The sequence below is a fragment of the Mycteria americana genome, chromosome 4 (genome assembly GCF_035582795.1).
Source record: "Mycteria americana isolate JAX WOST 10 ecotype Jacksonville Zoo and Gardens chromosome 4, USCA_MyAme_1.0, whole genome shotgun sequence".
NCBI classification, from domain to species: Eukaryota; Metazoa; Chordata; class Aves; order Ciconiiformes; family Ciconiidae; genus Mycteria; species Mycteria americana.
In genome coordinates this window covers 39,148,438-39,168,290 of record NC_134368.1, presented here as the reverse complement: position 1 = coordinate 39,168,290, position 19,853 = coordinate 39,148,438, and positions in this window count along the sequence as shown.

Genomic DNA, 19,853 nt, shown 5'->3' with positions numbered 1-19,853 from the left:
TAAAATATTTGAAAGAAAACCAATCATATTACTATGAAGGCAACACAGATATTCTCCAAAAAGATCTCTCATTGATGCTTACTGATACAATCTCAGCTTGATTATGCATATTCTCTATATTTTCCCTGGTTTGGAAGACCAGGTTTGGTTTGGGTATTCCAAATTTAATTGTTTTAAGAAATGTTTATATTTAGAATTATATGCATGAGAATTAAATGACTGTGAATAAATAACCATTTGCTTCTATTTGTAATGGTCATGCATAAATCTAACACAAATGGCTTAGGCCAAAATGCAAGTTCAAAAATATGGCATTCTGAGATTAAGAAGAGCGAAGGAGCACAGGTGATAAATCTGTAGTGTGAGATTTCATCTTATGCTCCTGCTCTTATTTAGATCTCAGATTTCACCATGTACTTGGAATGATACAGAAAAGCAAATTTTCAGAGGTGCGATTTATTGTCCTTGACTGAATGATCATTCCATTTTTCATCCACTATCATTTTTTTCTTGACTTGTCCTACTTCATGTCACTTACTCTTCATTTTGAACAGTACTATATAATAGCAATTAGGGCATATGTGCTGCTATATTTTCTGAACTTCTTTTAAAAAATTGTCATTTCTGGGTTTTGCTCACCTTTTTCTTCTCCATTTCTTGCGATGCAGTATTGCAAATACAATTTAAACGTCAATCAGCTTTTGTCCTTGCATTCTTTCACTTCTTGTCTTTCAAGAAAAAACCTGACACTGGCTTTAGACTTGCCAGGAATAGCTCCTTGGTGTTTCTGTGAAACAAAACAAGAGGTAGGGGAGGGAAACAATGAGGGAAACAACAGAATAAGATTTTCTAATGGAGGAATAATAGCCAGAAAGTAGATTGTCTCTTGGTTTTCTGAGCTCAATTTTTTTCTCTCTTTTTTACTTTATCCACTATTACCTCTAACGTTTTTTTATGTGCTTCATATATATGTTGTTGCCCAGCAGAAGCTTTTCTCTTTCTGTTTCCAAATGGCATTTTCAACTTCAAGGAAGTCAACTTCCAGTGAAGAGCCATTCTTTGGTATGCATGTGCTCGTTCATCAGAAATGAAATACTTCAAGGAGGCATGTCAGTTCCCATACGTTTCTGCCGAAAGGTAGGAAGTTTCAAGTGGCAACCTGTCTGGTTTCCTGTCAGCTTACCCGGCAGAGCTCGCTCTGGTCAGCCGGAGCGCCCCAGATACCTGACTGCTTAACAGCGTTATGACAGGGACTGCCCTGTAGTCTAAGATCTAGGGCTTTCTCCTGTTTATTTAAGTAAAAGAATTGGTTTGTGGTCTACTAAACCTCCAACTAAAACTCTTGAAGCCTGGAGTTAGTGAAAGGCTGTTAGGGACTCTGAAGGTTTAAGATCTCGACACTTAGCAATGCTCCCCCGACCCCGGCCATTGCCCTTAGCACTCGGTGGCCTCTCCCACCCTCTCACAGGGTCTCTGGCGGGTCCCCCCGCAGCTACAGGATTGGGTAGCGAAGAGCCAGTTCTGATTGGCTGGAATTCCTGGGGTCCCGTGGCCGTTGCTGTGCGGGCACTCTCTGCCTGCCCTTCTGGAACGTTCTCACACACTGGCCACGGTGCAGCCATTTGCAGGTGAGTGTGATGGGGGGGTCATACGAGGGTAAGAAAAGTTTAACTAGTCTCAACCCTATGCCAAACTACCACCCCATCCACCCTGTATCCCGTACACAATCCTGTAACTGTTCCTATAGATTGGTTTATCTATTACATTCCAAAACAGTGTATGTTCATTATAAACTCTGCACTTCATCCCTGCGGACAAGACAATAGGAATGAATATCCCTATTATGTCTTACAAACTTCACCTTTTCCTTGAGAACTAAATTATCAGGGTTAACGTTATACATATTGTGAAATAAGTGTGATTAAAACAAAATTCTTACTTTCAACAACTTCTGTTTTATGCCATGGTGATTCAGTTACCTGCCGTTCTTTCTGCATATTGCGTTTCATCAGCTACGCTGGCAGCCCATCAGTCTTGATAAAAGTTTATACTGGCAAATAAACAGCTTTCTGAGTGGCTTTTAAGGTAGATTTTATCAAGTTACTAAAAGGTGAAGATTGTTGAAAACTTTTCTAGGGCTTAGTCTGAAATTAACTTGATTTGTTTCTGAGAATAAAAGACACAGAAGTCTTTTTATGCCATCCTTTGTGTGGCAATTCTCGTGTCCTGTACAGTCAGTTTTTCATGTGAGCCTGCACAGATTTACATTCTTTAAAAACTGAAAAAGGAAGGATTGCTTAGTTAAGTTTGACAAAAATCACACATGCTACTATATAGGTTAAAAAATTTGATAGTGTCTGAATTATGAATAAATAGGTATTTAAGTGCATAAGTCAGTAAGTCGATAACACAATGATTTTGAATTTTTATTGTACATGTAAGGCACATCCTATATTACCTACAATTTAATAGTCAAATATTCTGTCACTTTTATAGACATTTTCAGGACATGAAAAATGAACATTTATTCGTGGTTAATATGTGTTGATAAGGTACCATTCTCTTATAATAATAATAAAGCCAACTGGCATCAATCATCTTAGTTTTTTTCTCTTTACAGTTAGAGATTATAAAGACATTTTAAAACATGCTGTGATGTTTGGGGTAGTCTCTTGATTTGCTTGGGCCTTATATCTAAATATTTCTAGAAACTAACAGAATAAGATGTATTTTATATCTCATATGTGTGTCTGTTGGTGTGAATATGTGTACAGATACATACTGCACGTTCTTTGAGTAAGTCGCATATATGTTCTTACAGAGAGGCGTATGTTCATGCCTGACAGCTTAAAATAAGGAAGATTTCCCTTTTAGTATCCACAGAGGACTTTCTCTAACCTGCTCTTTCTGTTTGCCTAGAGTTTCATGTACAAAATGGAACATCACCACCACTTCAGCTCCTATCTTACTGTTTGCCTATCTTACTGAGACAGAATCCTTCTACTTCTGTTGTATCTTCCTGTTCAGCTGCCTTGCCTTCCTCCTTGGCATTTGGTGACTTCACTAAAGGCCTTTTTGGCCTTGTGCTACCTGGGACAATCACATCCCTATATTGTGGGTGTTTGTGCTGCCTCAGAGTCCTATGGCCAAAATCCTGCCTGTGGTTCAAGCCTCAGGCAAGACGAGCAGGGAGGCAAGCTCTCGCGCTTTTTGCTCTAGCAGCCACAGAGGTCTCTTCTGACATCAGAACCAGACAGCTGCTCTAGTTCAGCCAAACTGCATTGATCTTTCAGGCCTTGGTGACTCAAAAGGCTGCCAGAACTCTAGGAAAAGGATCAGTTCTGATTAGATGCCTGTATTCTTTCTTCCCTTCTCTACATCATGCTGTAAGACCTGAGCTTTCCAGGGCCATGCAGTCACTGTGATGAATGAGGCAATCCTCTTGATACCATTTCTTCTGACTAAGCTGAAGCTGAAGAGATACAAAATTGCATCATCCTGCTCTCCACTGGCACCGGATTATCATGCAAAGACTGCTTTGGCACTGTCTTCTATAGCAGGAGTTGTGCCTTTTCTTTTGTTCTTCATCAACTAATAGAATTTATTATCTCAGCTAATATTCAATGATATTGTTATATCAGTTCAGTCATTCATGCTGTGTACTGGGAATGAGAAGAATTCAATGTCAAACTAAATGCCTTCTCCTCTATCTTATACATAGTGATACTGGCTCCTGGAATAGGCTTGATATGCAGATATTGTACATCATTGTATTTGATTCTTGGCTCAGATGAAAGAGGAAGGTAATCTCTGTTTGACCTATCTTCTTCTAGGACCAGGAAGGAACGTGGACCAAGTTGCATAGATGATCAGAAGGGCTTTTAAGACCCTACCAGAAGTGCCTGTTAGGACATTTAAGTGCATCCCCTTCAGAGAAGTGCCTGAAGTTTATCATAGATTTATGGATATCCTCCGCTGTTTTATTTCCCCTAAAGTTTCTCTCCCTATCAGGGGAGTCTCTTTGGAGCGAGTGTATCTAGTGTTGCACTTGCAGTCATCACCTTATAGAGTAGCAAAGATAGCGGACCACAGGATGGAATAGTCACATGGGCTCCATTGTCCTTTTTGTATGCCCACCTAGCATCCCTTTTCATTGTAGCTGAGAGTCAGAAATATGCTGCTTTCCCTCAGTAAAAGCATGACAGAATGAGAAGCATTGGGGTTTGAGGGTCATTCATTCTGTTAATGCATTGTTTGGTTGTGGGTTTTTTTTTTCTAACTAGAATTTTACATGCTTTTTCTCTCACAGAGTTCACGTCATCCTCCTGTCAAGTGACCCCTCTCCAATCTCGGGTCTTTTCTTATTCCCTCTGATCTGGTTTTATAACTTAAGGAGAAGTAATCTACATACACTGTGATAATACAAGGTATAAGCAAACTGTTGTTACTGTATTGCTTACATATCAAGGCAGAAGTCTGAGTGTAAGGAGCGGTAGTTGTAGTTTTCATTGCAAAATGAGTGACCTATACGAAGATTTTTGTCTTCTAAAACCACTGTATTTTAAATCCACCAGTGAAATACGTGCTATTGATGCAACTGTATAGGCTGTTTTCTAAACTAATTAAGCGATATTAAATCCTGTACACAGAGACACAGGTATGTATGCGTTCTCCCTCTTCATATATAGTTCATGTATAGCTTATAGTTTTATATATACATCCGCACATTCTTACCATGTAGTATTATTATGAAGTAAGGGGCTGTAAATGGAAATGAAACTCTCTCAGTCCTGAAGTATTTGCTTCAATCTGCAGCCTACATCAGGGTGGAACAGAACGGTGTCTCTTAAAATCTTTTCAGAGGTCAAAACTTGGATTAAAGGAGATATTTTTGAGTGAATAGAATTGGAATTGCCAGAAATTGCTCAATTTGATTTGCTATTATAGTTGGAGAGAAGAAATTTGGATATCATAGTGGGATATGGAATAATGAGAAGCCATATTAAGTCCTTGTTGCGTGTCATAAGGAACAATTATTCTTCCCTCTTTTACCGCTTTTTTTTTTAAACCTACAACCTATGGGAAACAGAGCAAAGGCTCTGCTTTGTTAGAATTCTCTCTTTAGAGGTATCCAAAACCCAGCAGTTTTCTTTCTTAGTCCTTTGCATCTGATGTGGTCTTTGCACCTCAGGCAGAAGCAGTATCTTTCCTGTTCCTATTTCTTCTTCATAAATTCTAACTCAGTGTTTTAAGTTTCTTTGCTTTTAAACATTTGGGGGCTCTTTTTAAGCTGAAACATATTTTAAGACTTGGAAAAAAGTTAGTGCTTTTTCTGGTTAGTTTAGCTACTGTTACTTGTCTGGGAGGTAACCCTAAAATTATTTTCTTTAATTGCACTGGGGATCGTTTACTCTTGTACTGCGGGAACATTAGGTGAAACAACTGATGTTACTATATAGATTACCTCAGGAAATATTGATATTACTTTCCTTCTTTCTAGACTAAATTAAAATCTCCTTTACAGTCTGTTACAAATGTGTCTGACCATCTATCTTGGTTTCATAAGAGGTTCTAAAATAGAATATGTAATTCTAAAACAGAATTACATATACAAACCATTTCAACCTCCATTATTATTGAGTTTATAAATTATAAATAATGAGTAATCATATAAGCATATATTTTGTGAAGTGAAATGAAGATAGAAATTCTAACACAGTGGAAAAATTTCAGTAATTACTATAATTAGCCATATTTCTTGGTTTGTTTATGTTACTTTTTTTTCAGCTGAAGCGAAGTAACATTGAAATTGAAGTGAAATAAGTTTGTTGAAGTTAAATAATATTATAAACCTAAGTTGCTATTTGGAAGGAGGGTCAGCAATAATGCAGCGTCTCTTTTCAATTTCTTGTGTACACTTGGTTGTGCTTATCGCAATTGGTCTGCACTAGACTTGCTATTTCCAGTTCTTCTTTTAATTGTATGGACTACTTCAGGTATATTTTGAAGAATTATCGTAAGATGCAATTTATGGGAAAGCTGTTTATTTCCCATGCAGGTAAAAACAAGCCTGAAACGAGGATGCAAAAATGTGATGCAAAACATACTTATTAACATTCTTAACGAGAGATTTATGTTTTAAAAGTAACTAATTGGAATAATGCTCTACTTACACATTAAGATGGGCTTGATGTAATAACTTATTACTTAAGGATCTTGGGTTTTATTTATATTATATATTTAAAATATAGTTATATCAATTATAGATTACTAATTCCACTTTTTTCCCCTTGAAAATAACTATATTACGTGTATGTTAATTGCACTAGTAACATAAAATTGAAATGAAATTATAATTTTGGTAGTCAGATTAATATTTCATATTATTATTCCTTGTATACCTGAAGTGCCTATTTAAAGTAGTAATCAATTAAGGGCTCTTTTTCAAGAAATAAGCTTATGTGCATTCATCTTTTCCTCTCTAGGGCATCTCTCTTTATGAAAGGTCTAGTGGCCAATCCTACCATAGCATACCCAAATTAATTTGTGTGTTATGATCTTGTACAGCATAGACAAGATAATTTAAGTGCAATTTCAAGTAATCTTTTATCCTATTTGTATTGAAATATTTAACTTTTTGTCCTTCAAAGTGATGTCATTGCTTTTAAGAGAGGGTTAAATATAACTGATACCAGAAAAATCATAGAACTTACATTTCTGAAAGTTTTGAACCTGAATTTTATTCAGAATTATTATATACCCTTGGATATTTCACATGAGTACTGCTGGTATTATATTACATGCGTCCTGCCCTCTGGTGTAATCCTTGTTGCTATGGAACACAAATAACTGTCTTTCTCAAACAATCACAGACCACCAACAAGAAAACACAACATAGAATTAGTGTTCATCTGGGTTGTAATTTCTTCTCTGAAACAGTAAGAATATCTAATGCAACCTCAACTTAGAGAGACAGGAAATAAGTAAGTAGAATGATAACAAAGTGCTGATAATGGAGAAAAATAAGCTGAATCAAGTCAGATTTTCTCTCTCTTGTATGGGCATTTGAAACAAATTTGTGGGTTAGCTACATTTTTTTCAGTTTTCTTTCAGTTCATTTTTAAATACAGTATTGGTAACGCCAAAAAAAAAAAAGTCTTTCCACTTATGGTAGAAAGAGTATTTTTCTGTGCTTTCTGAGTTTTGACAGTTTTTTAGTGAGAAAGAGGTGGCTATAACATGCTTATTTATGCACTGGTTTTATGTCATTCATATATAAACACACGCATACTTACATGCACAGGTTATGATACAATGTGGAAAAGTTTGTACAAAGCAATACAATATCATTGTAAATCAAAGGAACTATATAAAGTAAGTCAGATAATTTTACGAGTTCCTTTTTGGCACTTTTATTTTCAGTGTTTCCCCGCTATTTATGTTACAACTGGAATTTATTACTAGATAAAACTCAATAATTATGCCCTCAATTTCTTCTTTCATTTAGCGATTTTCTTCTCTTGCCATGAAAGATGGCTATTTAAATATATTCTGCTGGTCCCCCCAATAATTTTTGGTATTATGTTTGAGAAAAGGAGCTATGTAAACTATTTTAAGTTTTCAAATGAACAGATAAGTACAAAGCAGTGTTTGAGTTAGAGGTGGGTCTGGGAGGACTCATGATGCAAATTCAGTCTATTTAAAATCTCAGTATTCAGAACTTCTGATGGTTTATTTGGCCAGATTTAAATCTGCTCCTTATATTTCTATGACTTTCCCAAATCAAAAGTAAATTCTATGCTAAGTGTGGGCTAGATTCTGTGCTAGTGGTAAAATTGTTGTTGGCTTTTATAATAAAAGATATAACTATGAATAAAACATTCAATGTCAGAGCAAATTTTTTCCCCAGTTTAATTCTGTAGAATCAATAAATGTTCAAAAGAAAAAGTCATCTAGAAATCTATCAAAACAATCTTGAAAATACTTGTCAGAAATATTTGTGGTTGTTTTTAAGAGGTAAAAACTGATTGTTGAAGAATTACATTAAATAAAAATTAGTAACAAAAAAAGCAAAGGCCATTTATGCAGAATAAATAATACTTTAAAAGAGTTGAGGAAGGCAATTAATTATATGTAGCACTTAATACCCATGTGTCATTTTTCCTCAGTTAAAATAGTTTTTCTTATTTTGTTCAAAGATTGTTTGTGATCTAGTTTGAAAGAAAAGCCAGAGGAGGGGAATTACAGCACGTATACTGCAGAGATGACAAATGCTGTTGGATCAGTTATGGGCTTTGGTAAGGCTGTGCTGTAGGGAACCTGCAGAGGTATCACAGCCTTGTTCTAATCAGAGGATAGGTCTTATGCTGAGAACATTTTGTCACTGAGTAAAAGAAGGAAGAAAGGAGGGGAAAAGGACATGTTTTAATTTCTGCACAGAATCTGCTTATAAAAAAATATTTTGGATGGACCTCAAAGCCTTTGGAGGGCATTCCTTTTCATTGTATATGATTTTAAATTTGATGTGCACAATGCATCTTCCCCTATTTTTCTACATTTTGGGGTATTTTAATCAGGTTTATCGGTTTTTTTGCAATCTCTTACTGCTACTGCACAGATGTAATCATAATTTAGGAAAGTATTGTCTTTCTAAAGATGTGAAAAAAACCTTTATTTTTTATTAAGAATTGCACAGGAAATTACTATGGCTGGAAGTAATTTGATAAAATACAATTCTTTTATTAATATAGTAAAAGAATAACAGTTGATTTACCTTCTAAATTAAATTACTGATAATTGCCCCCAAACTGTTATTTTTTAAATAGTGTTTCTCTTCTATATATCAGATCCTGATACAACAGAACTAGATTCCCCAAAAGACCACTACAAATGTAAACATAGCATATAAAAAAATCCCAAAGAACAAGCTGACAAGAAAAGAAGACTAGCATATTTTATCTTTTCTCTAGTAATTTGGTTTTAATGGCATAACATGATTAAGTAGTTATTTATAATTCATTATATTTAAGGTAACAGATTTTGCAAGAGCTTTTAAGGACATATGCTAAATTGCCATTATGAGGAGTAAAAGAATGTGTACTAGGAATGGTTTAAACCTCAAGCAGCTTAAGAAGCAATGTTTAATCAGAATCAGAAATAGGAATAGGTAGAGCACAGTTTGTCCACAAGTATGCCCAGTTTTAGTTCCATTTATATTGTAACAAGATTTTTCTAAACCGTCTAACAGAAATCTGAAAGTGTAATGGAAATCTCCAGGCTGTCAAAATGATCAAAATTTTATCAGACAAATTTTCTCAAAAGAAAACTCAGAGAAGATCAGTGATTTTGGTTTGAGGGTTGAGGTTTTGGGTGATTGTACTAGGCTTAATTCTCTGTCCTGCAGTTACAAGCAGGTTTCATCTCCCAGCACTTCTGTTACTCACTTACAGAATATAGATAATTGACTTCTTCACTAATGTAGAATTGATACTCAAGGAAGAAGAATTAAAAACTATTAAAAACTGGGATACTACTTATGTTAGTGACCCCAAGTAAATAAGATAGAAAGGAAGTGAAAAATGGTGATGAAAGCTCAATGAGAGATTCATGATTGTGTCATGAGAGAGCCTGAGAGCCCGTTACCTCACAGTTTAAGCAAATCAGGTTCCTGAAATAAGATGGACATTGCTGTTTTAGAGTCTAATAAGATAATGAAACACCTAAAATCCTCAACATTAACAGGGTTTGAGCAGAATTATTAAATCTTTCCATCTCCAGAATAGGTGTGTAATTCTTGAGATGAAAGAGGTAACTCAGAAGGAAAGCCTTGGCACAGTCACTAAATTGTTTGCACTGGACAGTACACTCAATGTTTCCATTGTAGTTTTATTATTAGTGTGGTTAAAAATTATATTCAATTAATATAGCAAGAGGAAAACGAATTTACTCAAATGTGTTGAAAAATAGTGAGTGTGAAACAACTCTTAGGGGAACTAAGAAAAATTATTACAGAACGGCTAATGGCAATGCCCCTCATAGTTTTCATAATTATATTTAGGAAAGTCTAGATTTCTACTAATTATTGGAAACAGTAGTTTGTTACTTGTAGCATAGCTGCTGGCAGTGGGGAAGATCCAGGTTATTTTTCTACCCTTTGGAAGATATTTTGGTCCCAGCACTTTTGAAGTTTCTGTTTCTTCCTCCGTATGCTATGTACTCACTGGTCCTTCTATGCCAAAAGCAGCGTATGTACAGAGTATGAAAAGATTCTGAAGGGCAAAATTTTTGTATTTTGTGAATTAGCTTATGCTATTGGTGATCTGTCTCATGATGGTTGTCCAAAGAATTTGCTGGTACAAAAATTAATATTCATGATTCAGCAAATGTCATTCTTCCATCTGGGTCAATATTGAACTAGTTCTGTACCCATGACTTTGGGTCACAGTGTTGCTGAAGATAGATCTGAGATAAGATATAAAGCTGAGGACTTTGTATTGATTATTTGATTTTCAACCTTGAGGTGAAGGCACGTAGGGAACCAATGTAATCTTTACAGAATGTTTCTCTGTCCCTTGCAGTCGTCTGATGTCTAGCCACAACTACCAGAAGTTTTTACTCACTGAAAATTAAAGATGGAACAGAAAGTTACTCCAAGAATGAAAGAGAAATAGTTACATTCTAGTATCAGTAATCTCAGTTTCAAAAGATAATACAATTTAGCTATGTTCCAATAATTCAAGCTCTAATTTCTTTCTATATTCTTTTAACTTAATCCAAATTGGAGCATCAAAATGACTAACTGAACATCTTTAGCAAAAGAGAGAAGCTTATCCTAAATTTAGGCCGAACAGTACCTTCTGTCAAATACTTTTGCAAACACTGGGGAAATGGGCCGAGCTTCACAATAGTTATAAGTTTGAAGGAACAACATTTTTAATGTTTGGTTTAACTTTTTTTTTTTTTAACCAGTTGTAAGGATTTTTAAAAAATCTTCTCCCAAATTATATGTTTTAAAAAGGGATAAAACTATGGAATATTATAAAGTTAGGTATTAGCATGTAGCAAGATATTTTGCTGACCTTCAGGCACAGAATATTTCTACAAATTCTATTGTTAGACAGCTCTGGTTCCTTGCACTAAATCTTTTAGAAATTCTCTAAATCCACTGAAGTAAAATCTATTTTGTTTATTCCTCCAATCCAGCCCCTAGAGCCACTGTTTTACGGACATCTTACCCACTACATTAAGACGACCGTTCTTGTTGTTTCATGTGTGCTGTATTTAGGCCATCAACAATGAACATGCAAATTGTATTTTGTAGCTCTCCAGGGAAGTGGAGACTTGATAAGTATCCACCCAGTGCACTTACTTCAAGTGATAAATTAAAACAGAAGTAGAAAAACACAGGAGCCACAAAATGATACTGTCAGTCTGAAAATCCACACCGAGTTGAAAATGCTAGTTGACAAGAAACCTGATCAACAGGCTCATCTTAGACCTCTTGGGCTCAGTTTGGAAATGGAAAAGAGGAGCAGAGAAGATATCTTATATTAAAACAATGTCTGCTAGCAGTCCTATATATGGTGTTGGCATTTCCATTAAAAAACAGTATCTTCAGGGAGGTTCCAAGGTCTCAGTCTGACCCAGAGTGGTGGGATTTTTTATATTTATTTTCTGGTTTTGCTTGGTTGATTTGGTATTTTTTGTATTTGCAAGACAAGGAAAAATATTGCTTGTATTTTTTAAGCTGTAAAGAATCATTAGAGTATACAGTTTTTAGGTTTAGGTATTTTCCTGCTTCACCACTGAATTGAAGGACTGGTTTTGCAGACATTTGGTCTTTTGTGTAAATTAGCAGGATTACATATCTATTGCTAAATGAAAATTAGGCTAATTCTGGTTTAGTCTCTTTAGCATTTGGCTTCTTTCTTTCATTGATTAATGTAATACTGTTGTTTGTAAAATGTTATTTTTTACACCACAGCCATTTGAGAACTATAACGGATCTGTACTGCAGATAGCTATACAAATATTTATGCTGGCCCTCTGTTTCCGTATTCAGTGAAATGACCTGTGTATTGCATACTATTTTAAATTAGGTATCAAAAGTGGCTATTGATCTTTTGTGCTTTCAATTTCTTCTGTGCCTCAGCTTAAAAAGATACAAATGTGTATGTTTATGGGGTCACTGTTTAGTTTTGAAATGCTGTTTTAGATGACATTACCAAAAAACGGAAACAAAAAGTAAGAAAACTGAAGTGCAGCAGGAGAATCAGATTAAATAGCTTAATTATTTTACAGTATTAAAAATATAATTAGGAATATTATTAATTTCCCATCCTGGCATAGTAGGTGATATTTAGCAAAATAATATTTAAACTTGTATAGTACATGAGCATGAGAATAATGTACAGCTTTTTATTTTTCCGTATATGTACATGTATGTATAAATATCAATATAAACAAGAGAACATCTTCAGAATTCAGTGGCTGAAAAGAGAAGAAAATGCTGCTTGAGCAGTTATGACAATCCAACACAGCAGCAACAGCAGCATCCCAATATAAAGGAATCTCCAAAACTCACAGCATAACTGCCTGTGGAGTCTGTCATGGAACCACATGCTGCTACTCGAAAAATACCTTCTACCTTGCTGAAAAGTAGTGAGATGAAGTAGCAATTAAGAATAGCAGGATAGTTTTGTTCACCTGCATGGCTGGGCATTTTCAATTTTTTTTTTTCTGTGTGAATGTACAGAAAATGCTCATAAAATGAGTTGAGGATGGTCCTTTCAGTGTTGATTCTGGTTTATTCTCAGTGCCCTTTAATAACGTTAAGTGTCTTTTCAACTCTTATTCTTAGGGAATATTCATAGCGTCTTTGTCTTATGTTTTTATTTTTCATACCAATTTTGGAAGACTGGAATGAATTATATGTAAGCTTTTTTAAAGAAAAGCTTGCTGTTTTGTAAGTGATCATTCAGGGCAATGTAAATAGTTACCAAGAGCACTGTTAAATGTGCAACAAATGCAGGCTTCTCATCAGCAGAATACAAAATCTGCCATCTTTTTGTTGCATTTTTAGTGCTGCAAAGTACAATTAAGAATAGAAGTAGAATATTTCTGTGCATATTAAATATAAAGATATTATGTCTGGCTCAGAGGAAATTCCTAATATGCAGGTTACCACCTCCCATGAAGGGTAGGACTGTGAAGTTTTGCTTTATGTGTGCCCTGTTTTTGTGCTACTCTCTAGGCATATCACTGGCCACTGCTGGAGGCAACGTGCTGGCTACATAAACCTTTGATGTGATACACCCACCTTTATAGTTCATAGAATTCTGAAATTTAAATTCAGTTGATTGACCAAATTCAGATCTAAATAATTTGAGCAGCTCCTACAGCTGTGGAACTTCTCCTTTGGGTTTCTCTGTGTCCTGGAATACTGTGCAGTATTCAGTTTTACATCCTAGCTTTTGGTGATTTTTTTTTTTTTTAAAGTTGTTGGGAACTCTTCCATTATAAACATTGTTTCATTGTTTTAAACTCAACTTTCCAAAGTACTTGGTTGAATCGGAATGTTCTCTTCAAAAAACATATTGTTAAGGAGTTAACGCTGCTGGCTGATAAATGCCTAGCTGTTACATAGCATTTTTTGCTACCATACATAGTTACAGAAGCGCTTCCTCTCATTTGTCACAGATTGCATTCATTCCACATTTCAGAGCTCTCTAAATGGCCTGTTTCAATGGCCAGTCTCTCTTTTATATGTCCACACATCATAACCCTTTTTCTGCACATGGATATATTGTGGCCCAGGCCTTTGCACATAATACATCCTATTTACATAGCACTATTCCATACCATGTGAGAGTTACTGGATGTTGCATTATCTGAATTTAAACCAGCATTTAAATATAGTTTCTAAGTTTTGGTAGAAAGCAGATTGTAGTAGAGTTTTTTCTTCAGACATTGTAAGAAAGAAGTTTTATAGAAATTAATGTGTTTTTTTTTTAATACACGTGCATCTTCCATTAACAGTATTGTCTGTTACACACATGCATTAAAGGATAATTATGGATTAAGAAAAATACACAGCACAAAAAGTATTTCAGCAAATAATTTTCAAAGGCTTATTCTCTACAGTGAGACCATGTGAATATTTCTACATTCTTTGTGTTATTTTTCCTTTTTCTGAGTTTTTCTTTCCTCTTTTGATCTGTTTTTTCTTCTTTTTTTCTTCATTATTCATCACCCATTTCTTTCCCAAGGTTAGTGTCACTGTTCATTTTTAACATGAGTGTACTTTAACAGTCAACTAAATAGAACTCTCTAATCCCCAGTAGGTAAGGTTTTATCTAAAGTACTGGCAAATCTATATTATCTAAGCTATAATTTAGCTATAATAGATATATCTCAGGTTTGTTCATTCTATTATTTTACAGTAAAAATTCCCGAATACGCTGTTTGCAATTCTGTTTTAAAAATTCAGTCTTTAAAAAACATACCTTTTATTTACTATCCAGGGTGTGATAGAGAATTGTTGACTATTCTTTTTTAATAATATAATGTTATAATTTTTTTATTATCACCTAAGTAGTCTCTCTGATATCAAGGTGTTTTATAAGTTTCCATCACAATACAATACTTCTGTACCAGTCCAGTTCCACTTAACTTTGAATCATTTTCAATTGTTTATATTTCATTTGCTTAAAGACCATCCTGTCCAGGACTTTTTCTGTGACACACTTTGCTGACAGAGAAAAAGATACGTGTTAAGACCCCGTGAAGAACCCAGATCGTTATTCTGGCTGTAGTTAGATCAGAAAGTGTGGCCTCTTATTTCCTTCTCTTGATTTTTAATGGGAACATATGTATTAATACACTTAAGAAGAATCAGTTATTGAAAGATGCTGGAATAAACCAAACCAGAAGTTATGAGCAAAGCTAGTTTTTGTAATTATGCACGCTAACATTTGTGAGAGAGGGATCATTCCCCTTCAGTTGTGTATTTCTTTCAGCCTTAGCTAGAAACAAAAGGCCGATTTGGAGTATCTTGTGAGAGAAAAGATAGACAGTTTGGTGAGCTTGGGCATGTGATGTGAGAAAAAAAGTATCAATAAGTAGATTATCTGCAAAAAACTATGCAAATAACAAATACTTCATTATTCTTCCCACAATGCTTTCTGTTTGGGGGCAGGTGTTCAGTTTTGCAGCTCAAGCAAGTTCAAGTATTGTATTATTTTAAGTATGTAGGCATAGACGTCTGGTGGAACATTTTGTTAAACAAGACCCCTGGTATGTATCCTTTCAAACCATACCATGTGATTTCTTGCAGAAACTGGCCACACCCCCACACTAAAACTAATTATGGTTATCTCTGCACTATGACTAGAAGGTTGACAAGAATACATTAATCAGCTGTTCAAAAGTTTTCTAATTTCCAACATCAACATATTACTGGCCTGTTTATAGTAATTATGGCTTTTTTTTTAATCCAGTGTTCCTTATACTTTTTCCTTACAGTATTCTTAAGTATAGTAAATAGACAAGATGGCTTTAACTTTTGTTCATCAGCTTTTGAACAATTTAACCTTTTGAGCCTTTACCCTAGAACATTTATTACATATTTATACATATATATGTTTGAATATTTATATTTTATTATATATTTGTTTACACAAACATCTGGTTCCAAAACACTTATTAATGAAAAGCAAATTAAATGATTCCTGTTAATATTCAGGCTTGATTTGAGAAATAGTTTTCTTGTGTATACTGAAAGAAACCTGCCTATTAGTGTGCATAATAACCTACTTGATAATTTTCTTTCTTCTTTCAAAAAACCAAAGTTTTTGCAAGATTTTTTTTACTTCTTTCTTTGTTTATTTGCAAACTACAGGTGTAAGATTTCATCTTTATTATTGTTAGATGATGGAGTATGTACACTGTATTGCTAAGTAGAATAAAAGAGAGTTGAGTAAGTGCAGAGTTTCTTCAACGCAACACAATTAAAACTATCTTGAAGATGCAAAATAACACAATTCCTGACTCCTAATAGCCTGCTCATCCTTTCCTGTTGATATGTTAGAGACTAAAGGAATTTCAGATTGTTCGTGCATGCGCGTGTTTGTTGTATGGTATGGAATACAGATAATAAACTGTAATTCACATGACCTGCAAAAAAGATACTCGTAGAACTGCAGAAGAGCTATTGGTTATTACAACATGATTTCTGTATTTGCTTCAAGTAAGCTAACTCTAAAACAACAGCAGAAAATGAAGTAGCTGCTTGCATATGACTTGCAAAAAAAGTATCGTAGGAATTATAGATGGCAAAAACTTACAAGGTCATTTTGCCAATCCTCTTGCCTGTAGGAGATTGTTCCCTGTGGTATATTAAGAGTTTTATAACTTTCCACAAGATTTTATGGGTTCCCCAGGAGACGATTTTGGTCTGTTGAGAGCGCTAGATGAGGAGTCCTTTTACTGTATTTTACAGCTGGAAAACCTATCTTTTATTGACAATTGGCATTGACACTAGTCTGAGGAACACAGTGAGGCTATATGTTTCTGTAGATGTGAGAGTTTGGCAGAAGCATTAAATGGAGTGACTGAAGTTTGATTGTAAAACCAGGGAAGCTGAAGTTAGAGATTTTTCTCTGCAACTCCAGTTAGCTATATTAATCTTATCTTATTGATGCACAGAGATATTTTTTACAAAACCCAGGTGTAGCAAGAGCCATTTTAAATGGTCCCCACAGCTATGCAGCATGAGGAATGGAGGGGATTAAATATTTCTGTAGTCATAATTCCAGAACCCATATTGACAAAACTAAATATTACACAAATTACTGCTTGTTTGAAACAGCTTGATTTATATCACTGTACAAATGCACAACCAAGATGAATATGCATTTAACTTTTGAGAAGGCTTAGTCTCACTGAGTGTAAGGGGTAGCTCACTTGAATAAGCAGGTAAAGAGGTCTGCAGGATTAGTGCCAGACTTGTAAATTTTTTTCAGATCTTTAAATTAATTTCTCAGTATAAACTTACAAGTGTTTCACCCCCTTTCTAAGAAGGACAGTTATATAGGGAAAATTTTTCTCATTTTGTAATATTTTTTCCTATGTATATATTTTATTAAGACTTAATGTATTTAAAGAAAATAGGAAAACCAAAAAGTTGAAATATATATGGTACTCATACAACCCAAAACCTTATGACTGCTTCTGCACAGCATCCATCTTTTGCATTCTTTTGGCAGATCCTTGATAGCACAGTTCCAATGCAGCAATCTAGTCAGCAACTTTCTTACCCTAAAGCTGTCCTAAGAATTAGAGTTGTAAGTTTTGCAGGCTAAATAACAGTGAAAGACACTGCTAAATGGAGTTGACGGGAGTGCATCTGCTGACTGCTTGCCTTAATCAGTATTCACTGCTTTTCTAAAACTGTCCATAGATCTCCCAGAGACATTTTACATCTGGAGGAAGAGTTGATGCTTCAGGGGTATGTCTTCATGTATGGAGTTAGAGTTTGATTAGGGCCAATAAAATTCTCTCACGAGATTTTTTTGGGGAACGTGTACTGAGTGCTTACAAGCATCAACTTGGGCAATTTGGTCTGGGGTATGAACTTTTAACCTTATGTGTATCAGGAGTACTCAGCTTTTAAATACAGTGGGGCTTTATGATAACAAATCTTTAACTTTGCAGTTTCCTGTGAAAGGGTAAATATGTAGACTCTTATCTTCCTTTTGCCAGAGAGAAAAAATGGAAGAGAAGAATATATTCCACATCTCAGACCAAGATGAAACAGTAGCAGGAATTTCTTGCATATTCCCTCCTTTAATTATGGTGCCTTTGGCTGTTACCTTTCAAACATTCCCTGAGGTAGCTAACAGAACTAATCTGAAATTAGTTTATTGTTGGTCTAGAATAAAGTCCTGTTACTCATTTTTGTGAGGGGGATCCTTACTAAATGTCTTGCTCTAAGGTCTCACAATTCAAATCACGTTGAATACCCCTGCAATTAGTTTTCGTTGTTAGCTATGTTATTAATGACAGAAGTGTGTCAAAACTGAGAAGACATGAAGTATAATCCATTGTATTCTTTTTGCAAAAAAATACACCCTTTATTTCTGCCTACCTTCTTATACCTAGCCAGTACACAATAAATTCTTCCTTTCGGAGCTTTAAAAGTTTACCCCTTTAATCCTTAAGAGAACTGACTATGTCTACTGACTACTGACTGCTTTCATCTTTAATTAGTAGAATGCAATATAAGTTCTATTTTGCCTCATGAAACACTCCTATCACCATAACAATACCAATCATCCATAGTAAACTGGAATATCTTTGTCACAAAAGTGTTAGTTTCATCTGCATCAGTATTTTTCATCATGGACTTCCCTACCATTAAATGTGCCATAAATATTCCAAATTAAGTTTCTTTTAGCTTTTTATACTTTAGACTTGAAATTGAAAGTCCCATTTTCACAGAAATAATTATCTACTTGTGTATGTGCCTTGTCAAACTGGATTTTTTTTATTAAGAGTTATATTTTTAGTGATATCTGGCCTGTTATGTTTTTTCTTTGTAGACAAAAATCTAGATTAGCTGTGTTAATGGAATGATGAACCATTCAATAAAATTAGCAATATTAAACTTTCAGACTTCATAGTTTAATTTTAAAAGAATGCATTTTAAAACAATGTTAACCAAAATACATAATATGTCTCTCTTACACATGAATGATTCCATAAGTAGTTCTGTAATGGACTGATGAGGAAATAAACTGTCTGAAAGTAATTGTCAGCACATCATAGCTGTTGGGGTGGTTTGAATTTGGCATTATAAGCTAGCACTGTTGATAGAGTCTGGGGATTTTTTGGTTTTTGGGTTTTTTGGAGAGAAAAGTGTGTAATAGACTAAAGTGTTCAAGTAGGACAATCTAATTTCTAGGTGGAATAGGTTTGGAGATGTTACATTCATTTCAATGAATGTACATGTTGCGTGAAAAAGTGAATTCAGTTCTCTTGCAAACTAATGGTTCCTGGTTCCTCTCTCTGTTATCTCACTTTTCTTGCTTCTTATGTATTGTGTCATATTTTTTTAAAATATGTTATGAGACAGGTTTATAACATACTTTAAGGGAAAGATTAATTTTATATAGTTTTGATGAGGCTAAACTGTATTTAAGTCTTACATTACTAAGGTTCCATAAGCGCCTCGTGGGTTACTCTGTCTCTTGGAATAGCCTTCAAAAGTTGAATGATTCTGGAATACAGCCAAAGGCCTGGGTATGACATGAAGCTCGTGAACTTTGTCCCCAGATATGGCATGCTTGTTTGGACCATTAGAGTTTATACACTCTTTCGAAGCTAGATTATGTAGAGTCTAGAATGGTTTACCTTGTACAAGTGGTACACGTTTCTGTATAACATATCTGAGTGACTGATATTTTGATTGCATCAGTTGGAAAAGAGATTTGATTAAAGACTGAAGGTGTCTGCAGACATCAGAAGGAATTGGCTGAGGCAATTTTTATTCATAAACCTAAGAATTATGTAGAGATCATGTTGAAACAACCATGGTGGCATACAACCTGCTTTGATGTTTGCCACCAAATGCCTTACCAAAGGCACATTGGCGTTATTCACAAACTGTTGCTATGTACTTCACACAAGGAAAAGGTTGCTAGAAACAATGCATACTATCACACTCTTCCAGCCCAATGAAAATCAGATTTTAAGTACTTAATATGAAAATTCTTTAACAGGGTCATCAATTACTATTGATCATAATAAATTCATGCTCTCCTTCTCTAGATCTTCCCTTTGTATAACACCAAACT